The sequence below is a fragment of the Myodes glareolus genome, chromosome 24, assembly GCF_982192425.1.
Source record: "Myodes glareolus chromosome 24, mMyoGla1.1, whole genome shotgun sequence".
Taxonomy (NCBI): Eukaryota; Metazoa; Chordata; class Mammalia; order Rodentia; family Cricetidae; genus Myodes; species Myodes glareolus.
Window position 1 is genome coordinate 1,247,854 of NC_142049.1, and position 27,169 is coordinate 1,275,022.

At 52.0% G+C, this 27,169-nt stretch overlaps 1 protein-coding gene across 2 annotated transcripts in view; it reads right to left on the reverse strand.

Moving 5' to 3' along the window:
- Gdpd5 (glycerophosphodiester phosphodiesterase domain containing 5) overlaps positions 1-27,169 on the reverse strand; it is a 77,064-nt gene that overhangs the window by 41,725 nt on the left and 8,170 nt on the right. For both annotated transcript variants that reach the window (XM_048435059.3, XM_048435060.3), the window contains exon 2: positions 8,467-8,548. The gene's annotated coding sequence lies outside the window, so the exon portion shown is untranslated. The remainder of the gene's footprint in view (positions 1-8,466; positions 8,549-27,169) is intronic.

Genomic DNA, 27,169 nt, shown 5'->3' on the forward strand with positions numbered 1-27,169 from the left:
CCCCCAGACCCAAGACTCTGGGATTCTACCTCTGGGCCTCCGGTAAATGTTTATCCTGTCCATAGCTAGGAAACTTCTATTCCCTCTGTGTGTCCCAAACAGGGACCATCTCATCCCCTCCCTGTTTCAATAACCAGGTAACCTAAGCCAGTGACCAAGACTACCTTGTCTGCCTCGGATGACAGCAGCCAGTGGCTCCTGCCTTTCTGCAGGGAGGAATCTCCCAGGCTCCGCAAGCCCAGCTCTGTCACACTGCCTGCATCTAAGACCCCTCTTCAAGCTATGCCTCCCACCCCCTGGCCTGGTCTTCTCTTCCCAGACCTCTGCGCAGAACCCCACTAAAGCCAGGGTACCCTTGCACCAGCCAGCCCTCTGACCAGGACCTGCCCTGCCAATCCAGCCTGCCCTCTGTCCCATCTGGGTTACTCCTCCTAACCCTGGTAGTCTCCAGGGAGCCTCTCTTGAACCCTGGCTCAGTTAGAGGTCTCTTGCACCTACTGTAGCCTACAGGCCCTGCCACTATTTCCTGGACCGTTTTGTTATGTGTGCACTGCTGACATGGGGCACCTGTGACATGTGTGCCTGCCCCATGTGGCAACTGACTATCCCCATAACTCCGGGGACCAGCACAGAACAGGGAGAAGAGAACCTTCCAGAAGCTTGCCGAACCAGTTCTACTCACCAAGTCGCGGGTTGGACGCTGGGCGGCTGACACAGAGGTCAGCTCTCACAGATGAGGTTCTTTCCTCCTGTCCCCCAGCCTGTCACCACCCTCCCCCTCCCAGCAAAGCTAAAAGTACCGCTCAGCAGCCATGATTTCTTCAAGTCACCTAAGACTGCTCATACCAACCAACTGCCAGAGAAATCTCCTGTCAAGAGCCTCTGCCAGTTCTGGGACGTGAGAGGTCTCTCCCTAGCCCAGAGTGTTCTGCCTGGACACTTGGTTCTGAGGTCTGCAGCCTCCTGGCTTCACATGGAGAAAGTGTCTGCTGTGGGGGCTGTGGCAGGAGGGTGGATTTGCACACCAACCTCCAAAGTCCTCTGCCACCCTAACCTCCTGGTTGTGCCTGACATGTGTCCCCACCCCTCCGCCCATCTATGACTGCCAGCTGGTAAGACACCCAGTCTCTTCTGTGAGAACTGCGGGGCCTGAGTGTTAATGTGGTCTCCCTCGGGAGACCTGCGATGTGACTTTGCAAGTCATTCCCTCAGAGCCTTACTTTACATGCCACGGGATTGGGGCTAAATGAAAGAGCACCAGAAAGCACTCACATGTGCAGGACAAAGCAATGGGGTGATGGCTCGGTGGGTAACGTGTCTGCCATGTGTGCAAGAGGACCTGAGTTTGATCCCCAGGACCTACACAAGAAAGCTGGGCATAGAGCCAGTGAGATGGCTCAGTGGGCAAAGGCTTGCCACTCAGCCTGATGACCCAAGTTTGACCCCCAGAATGAACTCATGTGGTAGACGGCAAGAATTGATTCCCACAAGTTTTCCTCTGACCTCCACAGGGGCACTGAGATACATGCATGTGCGTGCGCGTACACACACACACACACACACACACACACACACACCCCACACACCCCACACACACCCATGCACGCACACATGCACATACACACACACAAATAAATAAACCCAGACAGGGTTGTGTGTACTTACAATCCCAGCACTCTGGGGAGGTGGAGACAGGCAGAACCTGTAGCTCCACGGTAGCTAGCCTAGCCTAACTGCTGAGCTGCTGGCCAAATGAGAGACCCTGGCTCAGAAACAGGGGGTCACTACCTAAGAAAGGACATACACACAAAGGAGTAGAACATGGGTGCTTGCTTGATTGACAAACGAATCTTGAAAATGCTACTGTAAATACAGGGAGCCAGTTAAAATAGACAGCTTACTAAGTGATTCTATTTATAAGGTCTGCCCGGGCAAACAGAAAATGAAAGAATTATCTCAGGGCTAGGAGCGTGAGAGAGGAATGGGGCACCTGACAGTGGGTCTGGGGCTGCTTCTGGAAGTGATGAAACATTCTAGAATTAGTGGTAATGCTTCTGTGATTGTGACTACTAAAAACAACTGAGTTGTGCTCTTTAAATAGGCAAGTCGTAGCCAGGTGTAGTGCACACACCTTTAATCCCAGTTCTCCAGAGGCAGAGGCAGGAGGATCTCTATGAGTCTACAGAGCCTGGTCTACAGAGTGAGTTTTCAGGGCAGTCAGGGCTACATAGTAAAACCCTGTCTCAAAAAAAAAAAAAAAAAAAAAAAGAAAAAAAGAAAAAAAAAAGAGGAAATTTTTTAAAAAGCAAGCAAGTTGTGCATATTTTTAACCCCAACACTTGGGAGCCCAAGGCAGATAAATCTCTGTTGAGTTCCAGGGTAGCCTGGACTACATATCAAATTCCAGGCCCACCAGAGATTCAAGGTGAGACTCTGTCTCAAACAATAGAACAAACAATCTGATAACAATGAAATAGACACATTGTACCTTATATAATAAAACCGGTTGCTTTTTATTTGTCCAGCTCTGAAAGGGTCACTGTAACAGAAGGAACAGGGCCCTTGCTGTGCCTGGGCCCCTGCATTTCTGCCCAGGCTGGGGTCTCTGAGGTACTCCAGTCCTGAGAACTGTCCTGCCCCCATTCAAGAAGCTCTTATGCTCAAACTCACCTGAATCACTTCTATGGCTTGTAACCCAAACCCTTTACTAGGACAAGGGTGTCACTGTGGTCCCAGCTCTCCAGCGCTGTTCAAGGACCCTCCAGATAACAACCCTACCAAGTGGGGACCATGTCTACAAACTGTACCTGAGGGACAAGGGTAAACTATGGCGCATCATACATGGAATAGTATTTAACAAGACAAAGAAATCAGCAGCCTGGGCATGGTGATAGAAGCCTGTAATCCCAGCACTGGAGAATCGCACGGGGACACTTTGTGTCCAAGAAAGAACTAGCAAGCCACAGAAAGGCAAGGGGAAACTTGGACGCATAGTGGTAGATGACAGCAGGCCTCTTTTAGAGATTCTAGAACAGGCAAAAATAGAGACAACAAAAAAGATCAGTGCTTGCCTGGGGCTCAAGGGGAGGGAGAACCAGGTGGGACACAGAGAAGCAAGGGCAGCCTCACTATTCCGTATGGCCAGTAATGTACCAGTTGTCACACCCCAGATCTCCGGCCATGCAGACCCACTCTAGTCGATAACAAGGCACTGACACTCATCCATCAATTGTCCCAAAGGTACCACAGTAACACAGAATGTAAAATACCCTCCTGTGCAGCGCTACACACGGCACCCAGGAAGTTCTTACACTCACAGTGTCCACAACACCACCTAGCAGGAACGATCCCTGTGGTGCCCACCGTCAGACCTACCAGGCCTCCTATGCCCAGGATGCTCCCACACACCTACTAATCCTCACCCCCACGGAGCCAAACCATCCCACGCATCAGGCGAATGACAGCATAATGGGCAGCAGTTGCTGAGACCAGCAGCAATGACGCTGTGCCTGGGCTATCCTGCCATTCCTACAGCACGTTTGTTCAGCTTAAACCCTGCTGAGAGCTTCAATCAACTTCTCTAAAGGCTAAAATGGATATTTAAAAGTCTATTACACACACACACACACACGCACACAAACACACACACACATGCAAACACACACACACACACACACACACACACACACACACAGAGTGATCATACAGATAATCTTAGGGAAATCTATCTAAAACCAGGGTGCTAAATAATGTCCAGGCTACCTCTGCAGCAGCCCCCAGGGTGGGCCAGTCCTCAGTCTGGTCCTGTCTATTTCCCCATCACCACAAGAGCCAGCAGTCTATGCTTCCCAGGGCAGAGGACTGTATTTGAGTTGGCCCCAGGGACACCCAGGCCAGGAACTGAAAACGGAAACCCCTGAGGGTGCCAGGACTGGGTGTGGGGCCTTGCCTTCTCCATGGTCTGCCAGGCCCCATGGAAGGAAGGACACACTGGGAAATATCTTCTCCTTGGCTGCACCCACAGGGGCTCAATCCCAGCCAAGTCCAGCAATGGTGGTCTGAGGTTAGGCTCGGCCACAACAGGCCACCTCCGTTTTCTGGGCGACCACATCCTTGTCCTTTCTCAGACACTCTCTAGGGACTTCCTCAGCACTCAGCTCCTAACACCCTTCCACCACTGACTCTGTCTTCATCTCCAGAGCAAAGCAGAGAGGTGGCTGATAGGGTGGGCAGGATATCACACAGTCTTTTCTGATGATGGCAGAGGAGGCTCTCTGCTCCTTGGGCAACCATGAAGAATCACCTGAACCTGCAAGTTCTCACTTCCGCGGACTTGTGGAAAGCCCAACCAGAGAAATGCGAGGCTAGCCAATCCCTACCTGCCCTGCTCTTGTCCCGGTCGGTGGAGCCTCTCAGAGGCCCTAGGTTCCCAAGGCTTCTTCGGATGACTTGCATGGTTAGCAGTAGGCTGTCACCATCTTACTTGCGTTCTTGGGTGATGTGTGTCACCTCTTTGGATCTCAGAGAAAGCCCTAGGTTCGGTGAATCAATAGTGAAGAGGCTAGACCTAGGGCAGGCAGGAAATCTAAGTTCCTGAGCAGTGGAGGTAGAAGAGACCAAGAGACTGGCTGTTTGAAGGAAGCACAAGGAGGCCTCCCAAGTAGGCCCCACCCCACCACACCTGCTCTCTGTTAGGGGAAGAGCAACTCAGTGGGGGAGAGCTTCAAGCCAGAGCCCTCAAAGAATTAATCATGCCATAATTAGGGCCATTATGAATCTTCTGCATGGTAATGCCAGGCCCTCTTGTTTACCCAACTCTCTGTCACAAGAGACTGCTGGCTCTACTGGGAAAGAACTGAGGCCGAGGAAGCTCAGGTCTTCCTGTAGTTGTGCGGCCCCCAGGCCAAGGAAGGCCTGGTCTTCTCAGACTGTGCTCCCCCAGGTGATTCAGTTTTCCCAGCTCCTGGGGCATTCTCTCCTACCCCTGTCCTGGATAAGGTCAGCTTTCTCCTACCTCAGCCTGTCCTGCCCTCAGGCTTTGAGCTTTGTCACTGATATTTTAGAAGCTTCTACTGGGGTCAGGTATGACTGAGTGGGAGATTCATCTGGAAGCAGTACAGCCAGTCCTTCCTTTCCTTCAAGGAGATGACCTCGATGTAGCAAAGGCAACCTCCATCACAAATGCAGGCACAGTGCTTTACAGTTTACAAAGAGCTTGTGTACATGTCATCCTGGTGGGGTGTCGCACCGACTTTCCAGATCCTCACTTCACAGACTTCATCAATGAGAGGAGTAGGAAGCTGCCCAGGGCCTCAGACGCTGAGAATGACAGATTCCGAGTCTTGCCTTGGCAGTGGGTGGAGGCCCATGTGCCTGTAGTGCCTTCTCCCTGGGGCAGGGGCTTGCGCAATAAACCTGCATGTTTGGGGTACATTCATGGTTTTTTTTTGATAGGTTCAAGTACCTGCCTAGAAGCCTTGGGTTCTCTTGGGACCCAAAAACCGTAGGGACCCCCTCCATCCAGGTCATTGGTTCTCAACCAGTGGGCCAAGACCCCTTTGCCAAGCCTCTATTTCCGAAAATATTTACACTACAATCATAACAGTAGCAAAATCACAGTTATGAAGTAGTGACAAAAATAAGTTTATGGTTGGAGGTTCACTACAGCATGTGGAACTGTATTAAAGGGTTGCAGCATTAGGAAGGTTGAAAACCACAGTCCTAAGTCAAAGTTACAAGCCCAGGACTGAAGAGTCACCTCAAATGGCCAGCCTTGCCAGGCACAGTGGCACATGCCTTTAATCCCAGCACTTGGGAGGCAGACAAAGAGACAAGTAGATCTCTGTGAGTTCATAGTTAACCTGGTCTACGTAGTAAGTTCCAAGCCAGCCAGGGCTACCAAGGGAGATCCTGTGTCAACAAAAGACTGGCTAGTCCTACAGCAGAGCCGAGCTTTTCTTCACAAAACATAGACTTCAGGCCACATATGCCCCAAGCCAATTTCAACATTGGCTCACCCAGCTGAGCATATCCCTAGCACTCAGTAGGCTGGGACAGGAGGAACATGAGTTCAAAGCTAGCCTTTACTGCAAAGCAAAACCCCGCCTTAAAATAAATGAATGAAAAAATACATGTCTTTAATAGAAATCGTTTCCCTCAAGATGACCATAACTATAGAATTATGGAGCAAGCTGCTAAGATTTCAGGACTAGGAAGTCACAAAAGACAGACCCTCAGGACACTCTCTCTGGCCTCTCCTCCATTCAGATGGCCCTGTGCAAGTTGCTGCCCTGCTCAGCTCCTGAGACAGGCTCCGATGACAGTCCTACCCCTCTGGAAGCTTGGGCAACCCCTCCAAGCCATCAAGACCACAGGAAGGCCGTCCTGGGAGGAGTTCCTGCCCCTGCCATGGCTCCTCTCACTCACAAGCACTGCCAGGTTCTCCCTGGAACAATTAGAACTTGTGAGGATCCCAAAGACCTTTGGCTGAGTCTAGAGGGCCAGCGGGGGGCCTAGCATGGGGCTGATTCACCGCCTTCTCATCTACTCTCAGATGGATGTCCAGGGCTCAGCAGGCTTTCTCTCATGCCCTATAGGACCCTGAGAAAGGGGTCCACACGCATGAGGTTGTGGGGAAGAAGGAAGCTGGGTCTGGCAGAGACTTGACGCCTTGCAAACTCTCTCTGCCCCATTTTTGTCCCTTAAATGAAAAGGGAGCAATGATTTATTTACTTAGGTAAACCAGCAGAGTTCTTATCCAAACAGCTTCTCCAATCAGGCCCAGGATGGAGAGAAGCAAGCCCTCCCATCTAAGGGCACCTTTCCTTTTTTCCTTCAAGTCTGCCTCTCCAGCCTCCATTCCCTCTTCCTCCCGCACCAGGCTCCAAAGGCTGACAGCTTCAACACCTGTACCCTGCACACCGCCCCACAACTCCCATTCATATTAACACAGGGACCTGTGCAAGCCCTGGGCTGAGTCATCCTGTTCCCAAGCCACTGACTGTGGTCTTTGGGCTCACACGGACTAGCCGAGCCCTTGAGAGACATCACTGAGCTCAGGACTTGGGTATCATCTCCTTCTATCCAGAATCCTGTCCCATGTGACCAGCCTTGCCTGAAGCCCCAAGTATTTGCCACTTTGTACCCAGTGATAGGGACACAAGACACCACAGACCCAGACCCCTCCCTGACAAGGAGTGGCTGTACCAGGAAAACTGGGTATCACACACTGGGTTAGGCACCAAAGGGACGCCCATGGATTTGCCAGTGAGAAAAACTGGTTAAATGTGCAAAGCAAGGGGAGAGAGAACCAATCAGAGCTTTTAAAACCGTGCGGCTAGCAGATACGGTGACACGCATCCATAATTGCTACACTCAGAAGCTGAGGCAGGAGGATGGAGTTCAAGGTCAGCCAGGGCTACACCACAGGGTCTTGTCTCTAAATAAATAAACAAACCACACAGCTACAGAACTACAGAGTCCAAGCTGAATTCTGCCTTTGAATAATAATTAGTTGTTTCCCAATTTATAGAAAAAAATTAAGTTGCTTTAAAAAAAAAGCCTCAATTAGGCACACTTCTACAATTTTCTTTCGTTAAGGCTCTGATACAGGCTTGCATGCTTCCGTCTCAGGTCTGGTGAAGGTGACCTGAGGCTGGGCGCAGGACCCCACCTCCACCCCCATCTTCTCCCCCGTCATTACTGTCTGCCTCGTCCCTGCAGCATTCTGCAAAGAGAAGCAGTCTCTCTGCCTAGGCATGTCTCAGAACATGAGGCCTAAACCTGTCTTCACCTCGTTCAAAGGTCCAGCGTTCTTTCTGGTGATTAGAGCCTTGATTGACGGTTGAGGAAGAAAGTCCTGGGAGCCGAGACCCCTCTCGGGGCTGGGGGCAGTTCTGCCTTTAGTCCCGCCACGTGCCATTCATTCCTTTGACTGAAAAACACGGCCTTCTCTAGGCTCTCGGTTCAGATGAATCCGCCCTGAAGCTGTGAGTCCATTAAAAGCCCCAAAGTGGAGTTCAAAGAAATAACCCCTATGAGCTAAGAGAAATACAGGGGCTGGAGACAAGCTTATATTGCTTGGGTTCAAAACCAAGGTTTCCTATTTAGTTAACGGGGCCAGGGACTTCCTGTCACTATGCTTCAGTTTCCTGATAGATAACATTTATAACTGACTTATAAACCATCAACCTCATGGGCTGTTACAAGGATTAGGTGAGCTACTATATCAGATGACACCCGGCGTGCAGACAATGTACTAGGCAGGAGGCCCCTCTTCTGGATGCTGCTCTTTCCTTCCCCATAGATGGGACAATTGTCCCTGTCCCTCCTGATTTTCTTCACAGACTGTGGAGTTCTTTCCCAAGGGAGAAGCAGGCATTGTTTCAGATACCAGGGGACTGTTCTCTGCAGCCTGTTTCTACTTCCTCCCCCCCTCCCCACTTCCTTCCTTTCCTCTTTCTTTACCTGGAAGAAGGTCCGGTGGCTGTTGGCTGTGCTCCAGGGGTGTCCTGTTCACAAAGATGGTGATGCCACTTCAGTCAGAGAGCTGAGGAGACAAGGGGACAAACTCGCTGAAATCCTTCATCTCCCGCCCGGCATCTTCCGTCTACACCTGGCTTCAGTGAGTCAGGTGCTTCCCACCCTGAAGTTGCCCACCCTGGTCCAGGAGTGGGCTCACTGATAGGTAGCCTCCAGGAAGCCCCCAGTCCCTAAGGAAAAAGCTAAGAAGCTAGTGGCAGATCCTGGGACACACGGTCCACTGCCATTCCTGCAGGACAAACCCAGAGAATCTGCTCCTTGAACACCCATGCCCTTAGCCAGGGCCCATGAGAACAGCCCCAGGTACGGCCATCCTGGGGCAGAGACCTTTCTGCTGCCAGGGAACCTGCTTCCTTCAGGAGCTGTGAGACCAGCTGTTCTTCCAAGGAAGCCAGGGGAAGAAGGGGAGGGCCGGTGGGCAGGAGGTGGATCTGGGCACCACAATTATGTGCCTGTCTTCTGACTCAAGCATTGCCTTCCCCACCAGCTCCCACAGCCAGGAGGACAGTCGTCCCCCCACCCCCGCCCCAGGAGATATGAAGAGACATAGAAGACTAGGCTATAGAAGAGAAGGGTAGAGGAAGGGGCCTTGAATCAGCACTTCATACTTCAGAGGACATTGTCACCTTGCCTATTCAGGGACACCAAGCCCGGTGGGGCCAGGACCTGCTGCATCACACAGGGCAGCAATAGCTCAGACTTGAGCCCCTATCAGTTTGACAGCTCTCCCCAGCCCAGTCAGATCTGGAGCCAGCACGAAACACACACAGTCGACCAGCTTCAGAGTGGGCAGACAGAGTTGGGCCCAGAAGCAGCTTCAACAGACCCAGGAGCACCTACCCTCTCTCCACTACCTCGGCCCCATTCCCGCCCGCCAGCCCCAGCCCTGCCTCTCTCGCTCTTCTGAGCTTCCTCACAATCCTTGGGATGTGATAGACTTTATAGTTTACAAAGCACACTTATTGACACAGGCCTGCACTAGTAGGCCTGTAAACGAGTCAGGAGACCAGGGCAGAGGGTAAAAAAAAAGGTCAAGGCCTTGTGGGCTCCCCGAGTGACTCAAGACCAGCCTGGACAACTTAGTGAGGTATCTCAAATATTTTAAGAGTTAAAAGAAGGCTGAGGGGGCTGGAGAGATGGCTCAGTGGTTAAGAGCATTGCCTGCTCTTCCAAAGGTCCTGAGTTCAATTCCCAGCAACCATATGGTGGCTCACAACCATCTGAAATGAGATCTGGTGCCCTCTTCTGGTCTGCAGCACACAGACAGAATATTGTATACATAATAAATAAATAATTAATTAATTAATTTAAAAAAAAAAGAAGGCTGAGGAGACAGCACACAAGACCCTGGGTCCAAGCCCACACACACACAATGGATCCTCAGTCTTGAGATAGAGGAATAATAACAGAGCAGGATCCTCAGACTTGAGAGTACCAGGAGCCATCCTGGAATCAACCTTGTGAACTGCAGTTGGCTTCAGTGTCTCCAGTTTGGGTCTGGGGTTCTGCATTCCCATGCCAACGAGCCAAGGATCACCGCCCGAGTCACAAGGACCTCAAGGAGAATACAGTGCTGGGGCAAGCTGCCCAGCGTGGAATCTCGGCTTGTGTACTGCGATCTTGACTCTCTTAATCTGCTTCTGAATAAAGCCGTAATGATGATGCTCACCAGCCTGTGTGTGCGCGCGTGGGAGAAATCAGCTCACGTGTAAAGTACCCATGTGAGTCTTACTAGATTGGACACTGAGGCTCTAGGGGTCTGGAAAAACGGCTCGGTGGGTAAAGGCACCTATTGCCAAGTAAAAGGAGAGAACTGACGCCCACAAGTTGTCTTCTACCTTCTCTCTCTCTCTCTCTCTCTCTCACACACACACATACACACACACACACACACACACACACATTAAAAATAAAAATCTCTAAAAAAGTAAAGCAGAGGGCCCTAGGAAACAGGCACGTCCAGCAAACTGACTGAGTTTAAATTAAACACCAAACCTCCCCGCAACCTCCTTTTTACTCTACTGAGTCAAGATTTAATTTTAAACTCCGAAGCCCAGACTGTTCTCACACTTACAGCAATCTCTCTGCCTCAGTCTCTCGAGGGGTTAGGATGATCGCGAAGAATCACCCAGACACCCTTTTCATTTTCTTTTCATATTCCTTTTTCATTGTGTAGTTTTTAAATTTTTTCTCATGGGAAGTGGGTACATGTAGCATATGTGTGTTTATGGGTGTTCATGTATGCGGGCACACACGTGGGCAGGCGTATGTGCACATGTGTGCATATGAAGACCTAAGGTTGACACTGTGAGTTTTCTTCCATTGCCCCGACCTCATTCACTAAGGCACAGTCTCTTAGAACTTGCTGATATGGCCAGCCTGGATAGCTAACTTGTTCCAGACGTCTGCCATCTCCGCTTTCTAAGCCCTAGAATCACAGGCAGGCCTCCATGTCTGTGATCCACGCTGGAGCCTCACGTCTGTACACAGCCATCACTGTACCTTTCAAGCCACCTGCCGAGAGGCCTTAGCTCTGTTTTTGTTCCACTGTATTTTATTGTTTGGAGACTGAGTCTCACAAAACCCAGGCTGACCTCACGCTCCCTATGTAGCTCAAGACGACCTTGTGCTTCTGATCCTCCTCCATCTCCCCAGTGCTGGGGTGACAGAGGTGTGCCACCCAGTGCTGGGGTGACAGAGGTGTGCCACCCAGTGCTCGGGTGACAGACAGGTGCCACCACTCACGGTTTATGTGGTACTGGGGGTCGAACCCAGGACTCTGTGTATGCTAGACAAGCACTCTACCAACTGAGCCCCAGCCCCACAACCCATGATCTTTTGGAATAAACCCTACAATACAGAAGCTGCACAAGCATCACTGTTGGCAGGAGACATAGGACACACTTGGTATGGAGGCACAGAGATGCGCCAGGGAACCCATGCAGTCCCCGAAAGTTGTAATTAGAGATCCAAGTCCATGCCGCAGCCTGGAGCTCTTTCCACCATGCCTCTCGGTTCTACGGGGAAGAGGAAGTGTGACAGACCCACACCGAGGTACCTCACCTGGGCTAGCGGCTACCAGAAAAGAAGATGAAGGATGGAGAGATGCAGAGGCTACCCCCATCTCTTCTCTTCCCGCTGGGTCCTGGGCCCACCAGGCAAGCCAAGATACAACAAATAGTCTCACACCTGAAGTGAACCAAGAGACTTCATTTCCTGTCTCTGGCTGAGTCGTTAGCTTAGTCTCTGGTCCCCTAGTGGGGGGTCCAGGCTAAGGGTGACCTGCCCAAGCCTGGGACCACCAGCCCCACCTTGACTTCACAGCAAGGGACAGTGAGAGTCAGTGAGTCACTAGAAGGAAGGTCTGGGCCCCAAACAGGAAGTGGCTCTTCAGTCTGAAACCTCCTGCAGGATCGAAGCAGGGGGAGACGCTGAAGGCCTAAAGGAAGTTGCTGGAACACCAACACCTGCTAAGATTTCTCTCAAACTTCTACTGCCCTAACCAACACCGCTCTGGTCCAGGGCAAACCTGTCTCCTGTTCCTGAAGAACAAAAGGTGTGCCCGTCCAGATGCTTGCCCGACATCTGCTGAGAGGAATATATGGTGCTGGTGTGTGTGTGTGTGTGTGTGTGTGTTTTCTTCCTTTTGCATTTTATTAGTGGGGTTCACAAGGAAACGCAAACGGTACCCAAGGAACCTCTTAAGATATTGAACAATTCCTGTTGTGCTCATGCAACAGGAAATGAGATCCTCGTTCTTTTAAAAACTATATTTATTTATTTTGCATATTTATTTTCTTTTGTGCATGCAGCACTCAGAGGACAACCTGTGGGCGTCAGTTCCTGTCTCCCACACGTGGGTCCCAGGGGTTACAGGTATGCACCACCATGCTTGGTCTGTTTATTAGTTTCTGGGGTGCTAGACATTAAACCTAGAGTCTTGTGCTTGCTAGGCCAGCAATCTCCCTCTGAGACATACTCCTCCTACCCCTTATCATTTTTTTCTTTATATTTTGAGGCAGGGGCTTGCTAGATCGCCCAGGCATTCTTCGATCACGTGATCTTGGTGCTTCAGTCTCTCATGGCCTTGAGCCTGCATGGCCTGGCCAGGTTAAGTATCTTAATTTAAAAGCTAATACTAATTAGAATGTATATTGTTTAATTTTAATAAATTTATAAAGATAACGTCTGCAAAGATAGAATAAATTTTCTTGAATTTGCATTTACTTTAGTTTACGTTTTTGACAGAAATAAATTCAAACTTTACACAGTATGCTCGGGAATGTGGCCCTGGGGGTGGAGACAAAGCCTTCCCACGCTGGGCAAGCACTCTGCCACCCAGCCACACCCCCAGGGCTCAAACCCCCGCGCCCTTCGCGAGATAATTGCATCTTGTTTTTAATCCTTTAAATCACTGCTGCCAACAGAACACAAATATTATGAAGATCTTGCTGAAGTGAAGACTAATATGTTTTATGAAACAAATGAAAATGAAATGTAAATCTCACTAGGCCCTCAACAAAACGCCCAACACACAGAGGCGTTAGCGACGTGTAAACACTCTCACTGATGAAGAGATGGCTCACGGTAAAGCGCTTGCTGGGCAATCGTGAGGACCCGAGTTTGAATCCCCAGAACCTGCATAAAGCCAGGCATGGTGGCGTGTACCTGTAATCACGAGACTCCTGCAGTGAGGTGGGGGATGGAGATGAGAATTCCCAAGGCTCACAGGCCAGCTAGGCTGGTGTGTACAACAGTGAACGACCAAGAGACTGTGTCTCAGACAAGATGGAAGGTGAGGGCCAAGCCCCAAGATTGTCCTCCAACACACACACACACACACACACACACACACACACACACACACACACACACAATGTTAGGAATATTTCTTAATATTAGCTCCCTGCCAACTCAAAACTTCCCAATCAAGCCAAATCAAAACAAGCCGAACTAAGAAATATCCAGGTTTAATGGGAGATCTGCGCTCTTGGGTGGCCCTGAGGGGGAACCCGGGAAGCCGCAGAAATGCCACCCCTGGGAGCAAGAAAGGGAGACCACGTGCTCTTCTTTTGGGGGATCACTTAAGTACCCTGGGGAGTGGTCCTGACAGGACCTGGCCTGCTGGCATTTAAAGTCCAGACCAGGCCTGGGGGCTGGGATAGATGCGAGGGGCTGGGACCTATGTTCCCAACTTAACAGCACACACACACATATTTGCATATTTGCACACACACACACACACACACACACACGGAAAATAAAGGAATACAAACACTCAATATTAAGTCATGAAACTGCCTCTTTACATATGCAGTTCGGTTCCTACAAGGAAGACATGCTTGCCATGGTGGAAAGGCCAAGCTGGTTGTTTAATATCCCAGAGACAGGCTGAGACGCCTGCACACACCGTTTCGCTCCGCTGCTTAAAAGGGATCCATGCTGGCAGCAGGAGATCCTGGAACAGGCAAGTTCTCTTGGATTTATTCTCTGACTCCCAAGCCTGAGAGGCCCACCACCCATTTCCAGAGCTTTCTTGGAGGCCCCATGGACGGAGAGCACAGATTGGAGGAGCCATGATAATAATGGAGACGAATTTTGTGTGGTGGAGGTGGTGGCTGAGGGCAGGGAGGGAGACATCTTCTTGTGGGGGGTCAAAGCTGTCCCCCAGTCTCAGCTCCTGCCTAGCACAGGGTCAAATCTGTGCGGGAGTCAGTAGACTCCTGGCCGCACCGCCCCAGCTCAGCTCCTCGCACTGTTTCTAGGAGTCTAGACCACCACTCTAGGTCTAACCTTGATCCCCTGGGGCCTGAGGGTTTTCCAAGATTCAGGGCAGGGCTCAGCTTTGCCTCAAAATGAACATGAAGTTCAGTGACATGTGGCAGACAGCAGGACCAGACCCAGATGATCATAAAGTCTTTTTGCAACACCTGTGAGACAAACGGACACGGACAGAGTGTGTGCATATGTGTGTGTGTGTGTGTGTGTGTGTGTGTGTTGGGAAGGGTGAGAGGGAGGGGGCACATGGTTCCGTCTGTCCTTACTTCCCAAGCAAAGAGAGGCCATAACTGGGCCAGAGCTGAGCTGAGAAAGTGCAGTGAAGTGGCCATAGAGCTAGAAGGCCTTGGACCTCCCCCCACTCCCCCTCTGCTGTGTGATCACAGGCCAGTCACCTCATGTCTCTGGGCATCATTGTGACCACCAGCGATTTACTGGGTACCATACTAAAATCAGCAGACTTTAGAGGAACATCCGTCCAAGTCTGGTTAGGAACCTGAGGCGTTGAAGTTCAAAGAAGGAAGAGAACTTGGCCAAGGTCACACAGCAGGTGATAGAATCTGGCTGGACCAGAACCCAAGCCCACGCTCTTCAGGACTAGACTCCTAGTGGCCTGAGTCAGGAGGCAAAACTGTGGGTGAAATCGCCTATGATGTCAGAGGATAGGAAAGTTAGGGTGGACACCGTTGAGACCATCCAGAGCTAGCCAGACTCAGCTGGGTCAGAACAGCGTGGAAGGACTGAGCAGTGAATTCCCCGGGGAGGAAATGCCAAGTGCAATGAAAGATGGACCAGCCAAGGTCCTTCCTCCATGGCCTGACCTAGGCCAGTGTCCTTTCGTTCACTGATGCCCTCTGGGCTGGAAGGAAGTGCCACAGTCTGGCAAGCGGCAGACACGCTGTTGCCAGTCCTCTGGGGGCACAGGGGCACCTGGAAGCTGAGTTCAAGGAGACCCGGGCTGGAGGAACCCCGGGTGTTGGCGATGCCTCTGCTGACTGTGTGATCCCTGGGGTCTCTTCCGGCACCCTGCCTACAGGCTGTCACTCATGGTGGTGGAGGGGGCTGGGTTCTGGGCAGTCAGCACTCCTCAGGCCTTATCTCCTAATCCTATCAACGCTAAAGCCACTGCCAGGCTCCACCACCTTCCAGGAACCCTTTACTTTAGGAGGACACACTGGTCCACGTCATCCTCTGGATGGCAAGCACCTGACTTTGGGGTCCCAAATTCCCTAGGACTGCTAGAATTCCTGGACCCCAGGGGACCATCATCCTCCAAGACAGACATCCCTCTACCAACTATATCTTTGCTCCTGGAGTGTGACCACTGGGGCACAGCTGTCATCGGCTCCCAATAGTCTGCTGGACCGAGCCAGAGCTCCTGCACGGGGTTGGCTGAGGTCACCTCTCTTCCTTAGTAGAATTCCTGAAAACCATTCTCACATGACTCCTGCATCTGGGCCGTGTGAACTCAGACACCGAGGGGTCCGTGTCATTGCCGGTATGAGAGAACTGAAAGCACAGAGACCACCATCAGCGAGGCAACAGAACATGAACTCGATCCAAGGTCTTCCCAAATGAAAGCCCTGGCCATGTCCCCTCTGCTCCTTTCTGCCCACTGCTTCCATCATCTGGATGTCCCCACATGCCGCAGCTGTCGCCTCCTGGTCCTCTGGGCTCACTTTCCTTCCTCTCAACACTAGAAGGAAAAGGGAAGGCTCTGTGGACGGTCCCAGGAAAATGACTCAGTCCTCAGACTCCTAGCTGGCTCTGACCCTGTTTTTTTGGTCAATCCTTGTGAACCAGGGCGGGTCTGACATTCTGAGAATGCAGGGAGACTTCAAACCAACTCCATGAAAACAAGTTGTAAAAACACTGGCCACCGCTCAAAGTGCTCGCTCGCTTGCTCGGTCGGATGATAGGCTTGGTCAGGGTTGAACAAGTTCACCAGGAGGGAACACACAGCAGGAAAGACACAGGCTAGACTCAAAGGAAGAACTTCCCAGTAATTGAGACCTGGGATCAGGGTAGGGGCTGGGCGTGGTCTCTTTGCAAACAGGCAAATCAGCATTCTGACCCTCCAGGACCTTCTTGTCTGAAACGTCCATGAGGCAATCCCTCAAGCACTGAGCAGGCCAGCCTCACACATTCCCAGGCTCCACTCCCGATCCGTGCCTGCTCCAGGAGACTCCTCCTGGGTGCTGCTCTACAGACCCAAGGCAGTTGGAGGCCTGGAGGTGGGCAGCACTCTGGCCAGGTTGTCTCTCGCAGGCTTCTATGTCCCACAGATGCCCATATGGAAAGAGCGCCTCCTCAGGCACCCTCCAACCCTGTTTCTGAAGACATAACAAGTCCTTAGGGTGCCTAGACCCCCTACAGACAGGCTCCTTCTAGCCGGGAATACACAGGCCTAAGTGTCCTAGGCCATCACATCCCAAACCAGTTTGCTCGCCTTTCTCCTTCGTCCACACTCCTGTTACCACTTCCTCCCACTGTCCCATCAAGCTCACCAGCAGCTTCCTGGCAGGACACCTCTCCGTCCTTGGCTAGCCCTGGCCTGACTCCCTTCCTCCCAGCTCCCAGCCCTTACTTCTCTCCCCTGGGCAGCATGGCTGTTCAGTTCATGCCCCCATTGTCTCTGCTCCTAGATCTTGGGCTCAACCACTTGGACCTTGACACACCAGGACTTATCTTAGGCTCTGAGTAGCCTGCCAGGGTCATCTGCCTTGCACCTCCACCCCTCCCCGATTCTGCACCACAATGGCCAAGTAGGAACCCATCACTCTCCCTTAAGCCTGCCCCTCTCATCCCGCAGCTCAAGGGCCTCCATCTCCTGACTCCCAGGGAGATGAGAACCACCCTCCCACTCCCTCTGCCTCGGATCCCTTAACCTGTAACAGCAGACTCTGCTCCTGTTCCCACCCCTTCCCAGCTGTGTTCTTTAGAGTCACGGCTCAATTCCTCCTGCAGGAAGCTCTGGTTGCCCCACAGGCTTCAGGATGCCTTCAGCTGTTTGCAGCATCACCCAAATGAAGCACCATGCCAAAGACTCAGGCTGGCTCCTGCAGGCAGTCAGCTGTGTCTGCGCTGACCCACAGTTCCCCAGGGCAAGGGTGTGAGCTCTGCTCCACCTGGAGCTCTTTCTGAGTCACCTCACTTTGTTGCTACTTTCCAGAGCTTTTGCAAGTGCTCAGAGAACACGGAGTGTGCCCCTTACACACAAACGTATATACATACAGGCAAAAATGCACAGGGCATGCATGCATGTGAATGCACACACCCAGGAGACACACTGGCACCAGCACACAGGCTTCTGGAGCACAGAGACAAACCTACGGGACGTAAACATTCTGGGGACAGAATGGAATCTGGATCATGGTTGCCCTGAAGCCACCAGTTCAGGGGAGCAGTGAATCGGGCCAGTCCTGGTGGGCCACCTGATCTGCCTGAACCCCAAAGGATGAAGAAGGCAAGGGATACAGGGGACAGAGCAGGCTACCAGGTGACTTTGGCCCCACCAGGCCTTCTGCCAAAAGCAGGACTCATCCCCTACCGTGGAGCCAAACTGAACAGAGCAAGCCACGGGGTCTGATCTATTGGAAGGAGGAGAGAACCCAGGTACACAAGTCACACTCAACGGTGATGTCGATGACAGGAACAAACCCGGTTTGAGCAGCATCCACCTGCCCCCTGCAAACCCAGCACCCCCCAAATCCTCCCTAGTACACAAGTAGCCCCCCCATGGTGGCACTGCAGGCCCTCACACCTTACTCCACACCTACAGATCAAGGATAAATGTCATGTGCAACGCTTTCCTCAGCCAGGCCTCAATTCACCTTTCTAGTTCCGCCCTCTGCGCCGCAGGGAGCCCCGCCACCTGGAGCTGTGTCCCTCTCCAGGGACTCCACTTAGCTCTGGGTTCCCCTTGTGCGGAACCCGTGTCTACAGCCTCTGCTTGATAAACTCCTATAGAGCCCTCAACAGCCACCCAGGCAGTGCCTCTATCCCCAGGGCTGGCTTCAGTAGTGGCAGCCAGGTCCTGCAGCCAGCGCATCATGAGTAAATTGCATATGGTCACAATCACACTCGGCTATATATAGCTCCTCCAGCTTATATGCCATGCCTAGGCATTGTTCTAGGCATTTCCTGTTTTGACTCATGTAGCCCTCACAGACAGGGGCAGATTGGATTACCAGAGACATCTGCAGCAGCACTGCCCATCCCCCAACAGCCCCCTTTGGTGTCACTCTGGTCTTCCCGTGCAGAACTGAGATCCCGTGTATCTATGTTCAACGGTGGGAGAGCCTGGAAGTTGGCTGAGGGGGACACTCGGAACTCCCCGAGGCCATGTCTTCTAAGGGAACACGGCTGTTGCCTCTCTTGTGAGCGTGCTCCTGCAGGAACTCTGAATCACTCTGTAGGTGCTTAGGCTGCGTATGAACCATCATGCTCTGGGAGGGCTCAACCAGGTATTAAGTTTGTTTGTTTGGAGATAGGGTCTATGGTAATAGCCCTGGCTAGTCCCGAACTCATTAGGTAGACCAGGCTGGAGGGGAAAGCAAGGAGCTGGTGCTTCGGTCTCATGGCCCTGCCCCAAGCAGCCTCTGCCTGGTTTGTAGAGGAGAAGGGACTCTGAGAACCAGAAGTTGGTTTCACTTAATTCACACTCAACTGGCCTACATGCAAGGACTTGCTATGTGCATGACAGGGCCACAATCCCCAACTCCAGTCCAGCCGTTTCTCCAGTTCCACACAGGATGCCAGAAGTAGGAAAGATTCAAACATATAGCAAAGCGTGATTTCCTATAATCATAAGGATAAGCTCCTCCCTCCCTGGAACTGTCTAGAAGACACTGCCTCTGGCCCCTTCCTTGACTCTCAGCAACCCCGTCCTCCAGCAGCACAGGGTGGGTAAGACACTGATTCCCAGTCATGACTCTGCTAGGCTACATCAGGACCCACACCAAGGATCCTCGCTATGGGCACTGGGTGGGTTAGAGGAAGCCAGGGCACCCAATGCTGAGGCCAGGACTGGCACAGAGTAGGCACTCAGTAGCAGCCGCTGCTCAGCCGCTCTCAGCCTCAGCTCTCCGCTTTCAGACAAAATGCCATCTTATGGATTGGTTTGTTCCACCCAAAGGCTGGTTTGTTTGTTTATTTGAATGGTCCCAGAAGACATTCCCCAGGGGAGAGGGGCTGGGAGAAGCCATACTCCACAGAAAAAGGAAAAAAAAAAAATGTCATCCTCTGGGACCAGGCTGTGAAACTCTTGCCAGCTGTCCCTCCACCCAGGAGAACCCAGGGGGGCCCCAGATGCTACTTAATAAGCTCCCTGGTGCCTGGTGGGAAGCTGATGCTTAGAACACATCCAACCTTCTATTAGCCAAACAGAACCCGGTGCCTGGCCTGCACTGCCCAGAAGAACCTGGCAAACCCACGTGGCCCCCTCACAGCAGCCCTGAGGCCTGAATTGAGCCAGGTCACTGGAGAGCCTCAAGGTGGTCCAGGACCCCATGGAGGGACAGACTGCCTTGGCTGGTTGCAGGTTTGGATTCTATGACCCGCTAAGGCCAGTTCCAAGTAATGATTTCGTAGAACCAAGGCTCTAAGGCCCCCTGAGTCAAGTCAGTATTTTCAAGATCTGGGGATAGAGAAATCTATGGTTGTAGAAGAACAAGGATCTCAGAGGACTGTAAAGACAGGCCCTCTTGCCATACCTGCCCTTTCCCCAGCCAGCCACGAAGGCAGAGGCTGTCGGTGCCTCCCTGATACTCAGCCCTAGAGCAGCACAGCATGGCTGGTAGATGCCACTCCCTCCAGTCACCCAACCTGTCCATGAACCCTAGATGTCCCTTCACCCTCCAGCACTAGACGCTGCTGGACAGGGTCATCATGTCCATCCTGCTCCTGTAAAGCCGGTACAGCCCAATCACCAGCAGCAGTGACCCGTCACAGCCTCAAAGTGGAGAAATGGGGTGAGAGCCTTTAGGAATCCTCTGCTTTTACTGATCATAGTTTCTCCACATTGCTTCACTTTTGCTGACAACTTCAGGTACCATCTCTTCAAAATACCCTATTTTGGATGGAAAAACGGGGGCAGAAAGAGGAAGATCGGCTGCCTAAGGTCACATAGGGCCAGCAGAATCCTCCCTGGGTTAGGGGTCGCCAATGACACACCTTCAGGCTGCTGTCCACCACTGACCCTTCTCTGAGCCCTTCCATCTACCCCAAACTGGGGCTCCCAGGACACGGCTGTCTTCTGTTCCCTGAGTCCCCAACACAGTGATTGTACCATAAGGTCATCTGAGGGACAAGCTAAGAAGCAGGGGGTGAGACAGTGAGTAGGACCACAGCCTCATGCCCAAGGTTGGCTGCCGAATACACATGTGGTCTATTGAGGACTGACCCTGAAACATGTAGGGCACCCTTGTCAGGCACACGCAGCAGCTAATTAGCCAGCTGCTCCATCAAAGGAAGCAAATGAGGCTCACACAACCCATCTTTCACGGTCTGGCTGCCACCAGAACCAGGAAGCCAGTCTGAGCTGCTGGAGTCCCTGGGCTGTACTTGGGGCTGTGTCCCCAGGGCCCCTCAATTCAGAAGTAGCTTCTGCTTTTCCTTCAAAGCAGCATGCACCCCTTAGATCACCTGAGCCTGAAGGGTTGCCTGGCTCCCCTGAAAGTGCCAGGCGCTGGGGTGAGTTGGAGTGACAGGTGCTAGCACAGTTCCGCTGCTGCTCCTTCCTGGGCCCCGTGGAAATAGTCTCTCTCTCTCTTTTTTTTTTTTTGCTGAGGGAGACCAAGGATCAAGTATCTAAAGTTCTCTATTTCTTTGCTGAGGCCTGGAATTGGCTCTTCCTTCCCAACACACCCTGCTTGCTTTGACCTCAGCCCGGCCTGTGAGATCAAGCTGCTTCAGCAACCCCTTTCAATCAAGGTCAGAAAGGCCAACTGCAAATCCAAGGGTGCACAGGCGCAAGTGTGGAATCCCAGACCAAGTCTGATACTCACCTTTTCTAAGTCAGAAAGACAGGACGTGGGTTAGAGGGTGGGGGATGATTTAGTGCTAGTGTGCTAACCTAGTATGCACAAGGTCTTGAATGCGTAAGCCCCTGATTCTATATGAGAGAGAGAGAGAGAGAGAGAGAGAGAGAGAGAGAGAGAGAGAACGAGAGAACTGGGGACTGTCTTTTCTCAGTAACCAGCTAAAGTTATATTGCTACTTTATTACATCCTTTCAGCTGCTGCCACCCTTAGGCCTCTCCCACCCACCAACCCAAGCGTAGAAAACATCTGGACTGTCTCTGGGGCAGCCTTGCCAGCTGTCTGTTCTCCACTCTGCTCTGATGGGACCAGGGATACCATCTGGGAGCTGTAGGCATAAGGAGGGACCCTCAGGATTCAGGAGCATAGGATGCTTTCTAGAGCCAGCCCTTGAGACCCCATCCTGGCCAGAGTTGCTCTAACCAAGCACCCTACGGTGCCAGGTTGCTGGTGCCTGGAATGGATGCCCTGGGCTCTGATGAAATGATATCAGCTGCCCTGTTGATACCTCCTTAAAACCAGTAGGGAAAGGGAGGGGATGTTAGAGTGGCATGTGCCAGTATACCTCGTTATATACACTGTTGGGGATGGAGCCCGGGGATTTCTAGGCAGCCACTTTACCCACTGAGCCATGCTCCCAGCCCCTAATTTGGTTTATAATATGTATCCATGCTATCTCCCTAGATCAGCACAAACGCCTTGTATGGGAGTTATTATTAGTCTCATCCAACAGAGGACAGAACTAAAGATGGCAGACTGTGGAATCTTCCAGAGTCCCTACACTGTCAGCTGCATGCACTAACCCTCATTTCAGCCTGACTCAACTCAGCTCCCCAGCTCTACTTCTGCTCGGCTGTGAGATCTGGGGACATAGCAGAGTGATTAGTGAGGTGACCAGGGCTACCGACTGCTGAGGCAAGATAAAAAGAGAAGTGCAGTTCACTGGCAAAAGGTGGCCAACCCAATCCAGGGGCCTCTGATTCCTCCCAGCTGGGGTAACCAGGAGGCCCTCAAGACCAGAGGAAAAGTGGGCATGCCCAGAACTTCTCTTAGCCTTGCCTAACTGCACTAAGAGGACCCGAGGATCGTAGAGAAGACTCTGCTTAAAAATCCAGTTGGTCCACCCATGCCAATTGGGCACTAGCCAAGCACTGGGGACACTGGGATGACTGTGACTTGGCCCCGGCCCCCTGGTCAGCTAGGTGCCCACTCAGCTGGTATTTTGACATTCCTTATCTACCCAGCAACCTCTCCAGTGGTTTTCCACTGCTCCCATTGTTCAAGGAGCAAGCATCCCCATACACTGCTACCTCTACACCTCTGATCCAGTTCTTACTTTGCTGAGACTGCTGAACCCCACCCCTGCCCCGCCCCACCTTCCGTGTGGCATCTCACTACAATGCCAAGTCCAGGCCAGCGGGTCAGGAGGCAGCATCCTGTGCTCTCCGCACTCCCTCCTCTTCCGGCCTCACACACTCCATTTGACTCCTCAGACTTCCTACAGCAGCTGAGAATCTCTGCCTAGGGTAATTGGTCCTCAGGAGCTCATAACTGACGCTAAGCAGGGTCTCTAGGTGCAGCTCCACCGCACAGAATAAATGTGTCACCCGCCCACCCACCACCACGACCTGGAACAATTAAAGACTTGCTTCTTCCTTTTAAGGCTTGTATGTGTCTTTCTTTAAAAACCCCTAGTGGGCTGGGAAATGAAATGGAAGATTCTTAGTCAGACGTGTCTTGGCATTTCCTAGGGCTGGCTGTGTGCCTGGCCCGCAGTCGGTGCCTGAGACAGGTCCGTTTGGTGCACGAAGAATCCACACATCTCTACCTTCCACGTGTCCTACAGCCTGAAACTCTACTGTTATAGCCAAGCCTGTCTTGCACCGGTGTGCTCAAGACAGTCTCTGGAATGCAAACAGTTCTAAGCCAAGAAACCAACTTCTTCCTGGGCAAGGCAGCCTGGGGACAACTGACCTAGCAGCCTGTCCCAGGTTCCAGGCCTCCAAACAAACTTGGGAGCCTGGCATAATAAGGCACATCTAAAATCACACTTAGAAGGAGCACACTTAGAAGGATGGATGGACGGATGAACAGACGGACAGCCGGGAGTTCAAGGCCGCCCTGATTAAACGAGACTCTATCTCAAAAACAAAGCACAACACAGAATGTCACAAGTTTGATCCACTACCTGCTTGTAACACAGGAAAAGCCATTAGAAGGTTCTAAGTTATATGATATAAGAGGGGCTATGGCTCTCCAGAGCACAGTTGGGGATTAATTCAGGTCCCTTGCAGGTCAGTGTGTGTGTGTTTGGTCTCCAGGAAAGGCCACACTGAATTCACCATTTAATAGAGGCAGATAGTCCAACCTCTGCCCCTACCACCAATTCTTGGTGACAGACAGAAAAGAAGGTGAGACCATAGAACCTGCAAAGAGAGTACAGAGGAAGGGGACAGTCAAGGGTGGCCTGGAGATGTGCTAGCTGCAGGGCTGGGACTTCGCCTGCTGGACCAGGCATGCATTGTCTGCAGAGGAGGTGTCCACATTCCTCCCTAGACTATCGTGGAGATTCAGGGTGGTGAGACGGGCAGAGGCAGAAGTCCGGTGCCAGCATTCACTCTGTGCACCACGACTTCCCTGTCTTCTGCCAGAAGGGTGTGGTCATGCTAGCCAAGTACAGCCACTGCAGAAATCCTTCACCAGGATGGATGGAGTCCTCAGTCAGGCCCAGGGCACCAGCAGCTGGCTGGATAGGAATGAAGGGAGGAAGGCAAATAAGACCAGCCGATTAGAAAAGACACTCAGAGAAGCATGAGAGGAGAAGGAAGGAGGGCTGGGATGCAGGAAGATGTGTGTGGACAGCCGGATGGAAGGATGGGGAGACTGGGACCAGAGCATAGTCAGGGCTGCAGGTGTAGTCAGAACAGGCACTCAGCAAAGCAGGCAAGTTCTGTAAGACCCATCCATGTAGGATGATAAGAACCATCTCCCCACTCCAGGCTTCCGCCCCAAACAGTGCAAATGGTTTTTCAGGTATGATGAGGAAAGGAAGCCTTTGGGCATGACACATGCCTCCACTGCCTGGAAGACAGCTTCCTGCACCTACACCATTTGGCACACTCAATGCACGAGTCATTTTAAAAATATCTACTACGTTCCAGGCAAGCGCTGTTTGGCACTGTGGACAAGAGGCCACAGCAGGCACCAGCATTACACACATAGAGGAGTCTGAGTAAATGATGCAGCAGTTCACTTGAGGGTAAAACCGAGGTTTTGTCGGAAAAACAAATACCCACCCACCCGCCTCACACACACAGACTGGAAGCCTGGAGAAACAAACCACATCACGGAGTGACCTCAGACGGTCACCTTGCTTCGACTCTCCGTCCTCTCATCTGTAAAGTGAGGCTGATGGTAAAAACCACAAAACTACATCAGGCATAGGCTGAGCATTCCCTCACTCAACTCATGGAGCCGGCACGGGGTCTCTAGCTGTGTGTGTGGAGATGAGGAACCTGAGATCCACCAGAAGCTTCCAGAACCTACCCTCGTTGCCTTCCTAACAAATGTTCCTCACAGACTGTGGGGAACTCAGAGACACTGCAATAGTAATGCTTTGCAAGGATACACTGATGTGTGTCCAAGGCAATGGAAAGGAATCTTGAGTACCCCATGATGCATATACCAAAATGCATAAGTTCCCAAGGCTTGTAGAGCTGGCGGGGTCCAGAATACCCAGGGAGAGGAATCCATACTCCCGAGGCTTACTCTCCTTGCCCATTGCCCACAGAGCAGAGTTCTGCCTGATGCCCAGCTCTCCCAGATGGGGCCGGCTTGGCCTACAACCACCTGCCTATCCTGTGTTCCGCCCCTGCCCATCATCTAGAGGGTCCTGCTTGGTCTGGGTGTCAGAGGGGACTCTCCACGGTCCCTATCCAGCCCTCCAAACAGGTTGTGGGATCTCTAGCCAATCCTTGTACCAGCCTCGCTGAACCTCTTTCTGGTTTCTCGCTTGCAGCGACTGAAGAGATGGTAGGGTGGTTGGTTCTACTGAAGGGAAAGTGCTCAGAGCCGCTGTGCAGTTAGCTGGGTAGGTAGCACCAAGAGACCACTGTCTGGTCTGAGGAGGGAGACATCACTCCACTCATCAGGAATCGCCAATTGATCGCCAACTGACTGTAAGCTCAGGGCCACCTCTGGGAGCCTCAGACTAAATGATGAATTATTCAGCTCCTCCATTACCAGCCACCAGTAGAACCTTTGCCTTCTCTACTCTCAGGCTGTCTGGGGCCCAACAATAAGAAAAAGACCATGAAGCTAAATTGCACATCTTCGCTGGGGAGACCTGGGCCCCAGAATGCAGAAATCCTCTAGAACCCTGTGGGTGAAAGAGGTTTAGTAGCCTGAAGCCCCATGGCAGGACAGGAGGCCACCAGCATGCAGGCTTCTGGCTCAGGCCAGGGCTCTCTCCTCTGCCCCAGAATCACACTGTTTGGGGTGTGATTAGTTAGGACAATTCACATACCTACCTACCCTCCACCCTGGGCAGAAGGCTCTGCTGAGACCCTGCACTCTAGGATGAAAACTGGCTGTCCCTTTGCTCTGTTCCCTGCCTCTCTGTTGGGAGCCTTAGGGTGGAGGAGGGGCTCAGTCTGCCTCTGCACAGTCCCCAGAGAAGATGAAAGAGATTCCAGCTACAGAACAATGGACTTCAGTGAGATGCCAGAAAGAACTTCCTGGAGAGGCCGTAAGGATGGCACAGAGGAGAGCAGGGTGAGGGTGGCTACAGAACTTCCTGTGAAACCTAAGATGCTGTCTTACCCATTACATCATTGTATCTTCGAACAGCGTGGACAGTAAGTGCCCCCAGGCTCACGGGTGCACAGCTAAGGCTCAGACAAGCTTAGTGACTGAAATGAGGACAGATTGTGGGATGTTACAGGTAGCATGCGGAGGTTCTCTCTCCACAGGACTCTGCTCTGAGCATTGAGACACCGCCCCTGTCACTGATGCCCAGGTGTGAGCTGTGAAGGGTGCTCCTTAGGGGCTAACAGCAGGGGTTCTGTGTCCTAGGCCTGTGCAGTTACGTTCTGCAGACACCATCAGCATCTTCTCAGTCCTGTCTCCTGCACTGTCCCTTTGCCAGGCTTCCTCCCAAGTTCAGAATCTGCCCTTCACACCATACCACCTGTTCCCTGCTTAGACATCGTCCCACGTGCTTCCCACATCCTCCATTACCAATGACGACTTTCTACCACAGCTTGTGGGTTCCATATTCCCTTACTGGCCTTCAGGAGACCTGAGCTCAGGGTAGCAAGGCCTGAAAAAGCATCAGAGACTAGTGGTGGCATCTGTCATCTCTAGGAAACATTGAACACAGCCACTACAGGGCTGGCTTTGAGCTGGCTTGCAGCGGGTCCTATGCACCTACCACTAATGTCTTCATGCACTTTGCCCACTGGAAGATAAGGTAAGGCCTCATCGGAGGCTCCATTCATCCTGACTTGCTGGGGGAGGCAGAGATGGAGAGGAGATAGCCCCGGAACCCTGTGTTTGAGAGGATTATATCAGCCATTGTGCTTTGGCATGGGGCCCCCAGCTTGCTACACTAGCAGACTGAGCATGAGTCCCCAACAGGCTCATTCACACAGGAAAACTCTGCCCAAAGATGAAATGACTTGCCCGTTGTCACCTTGCAGTAAGTGACAAAGCTGAGACTCAAAGTGCAAGTTTCTGTGCCTCTAACCCCACCGGCTCCACCCTACACTATATACGACAGTCATTGAACCCAACTGGCTGGCGACACAGGG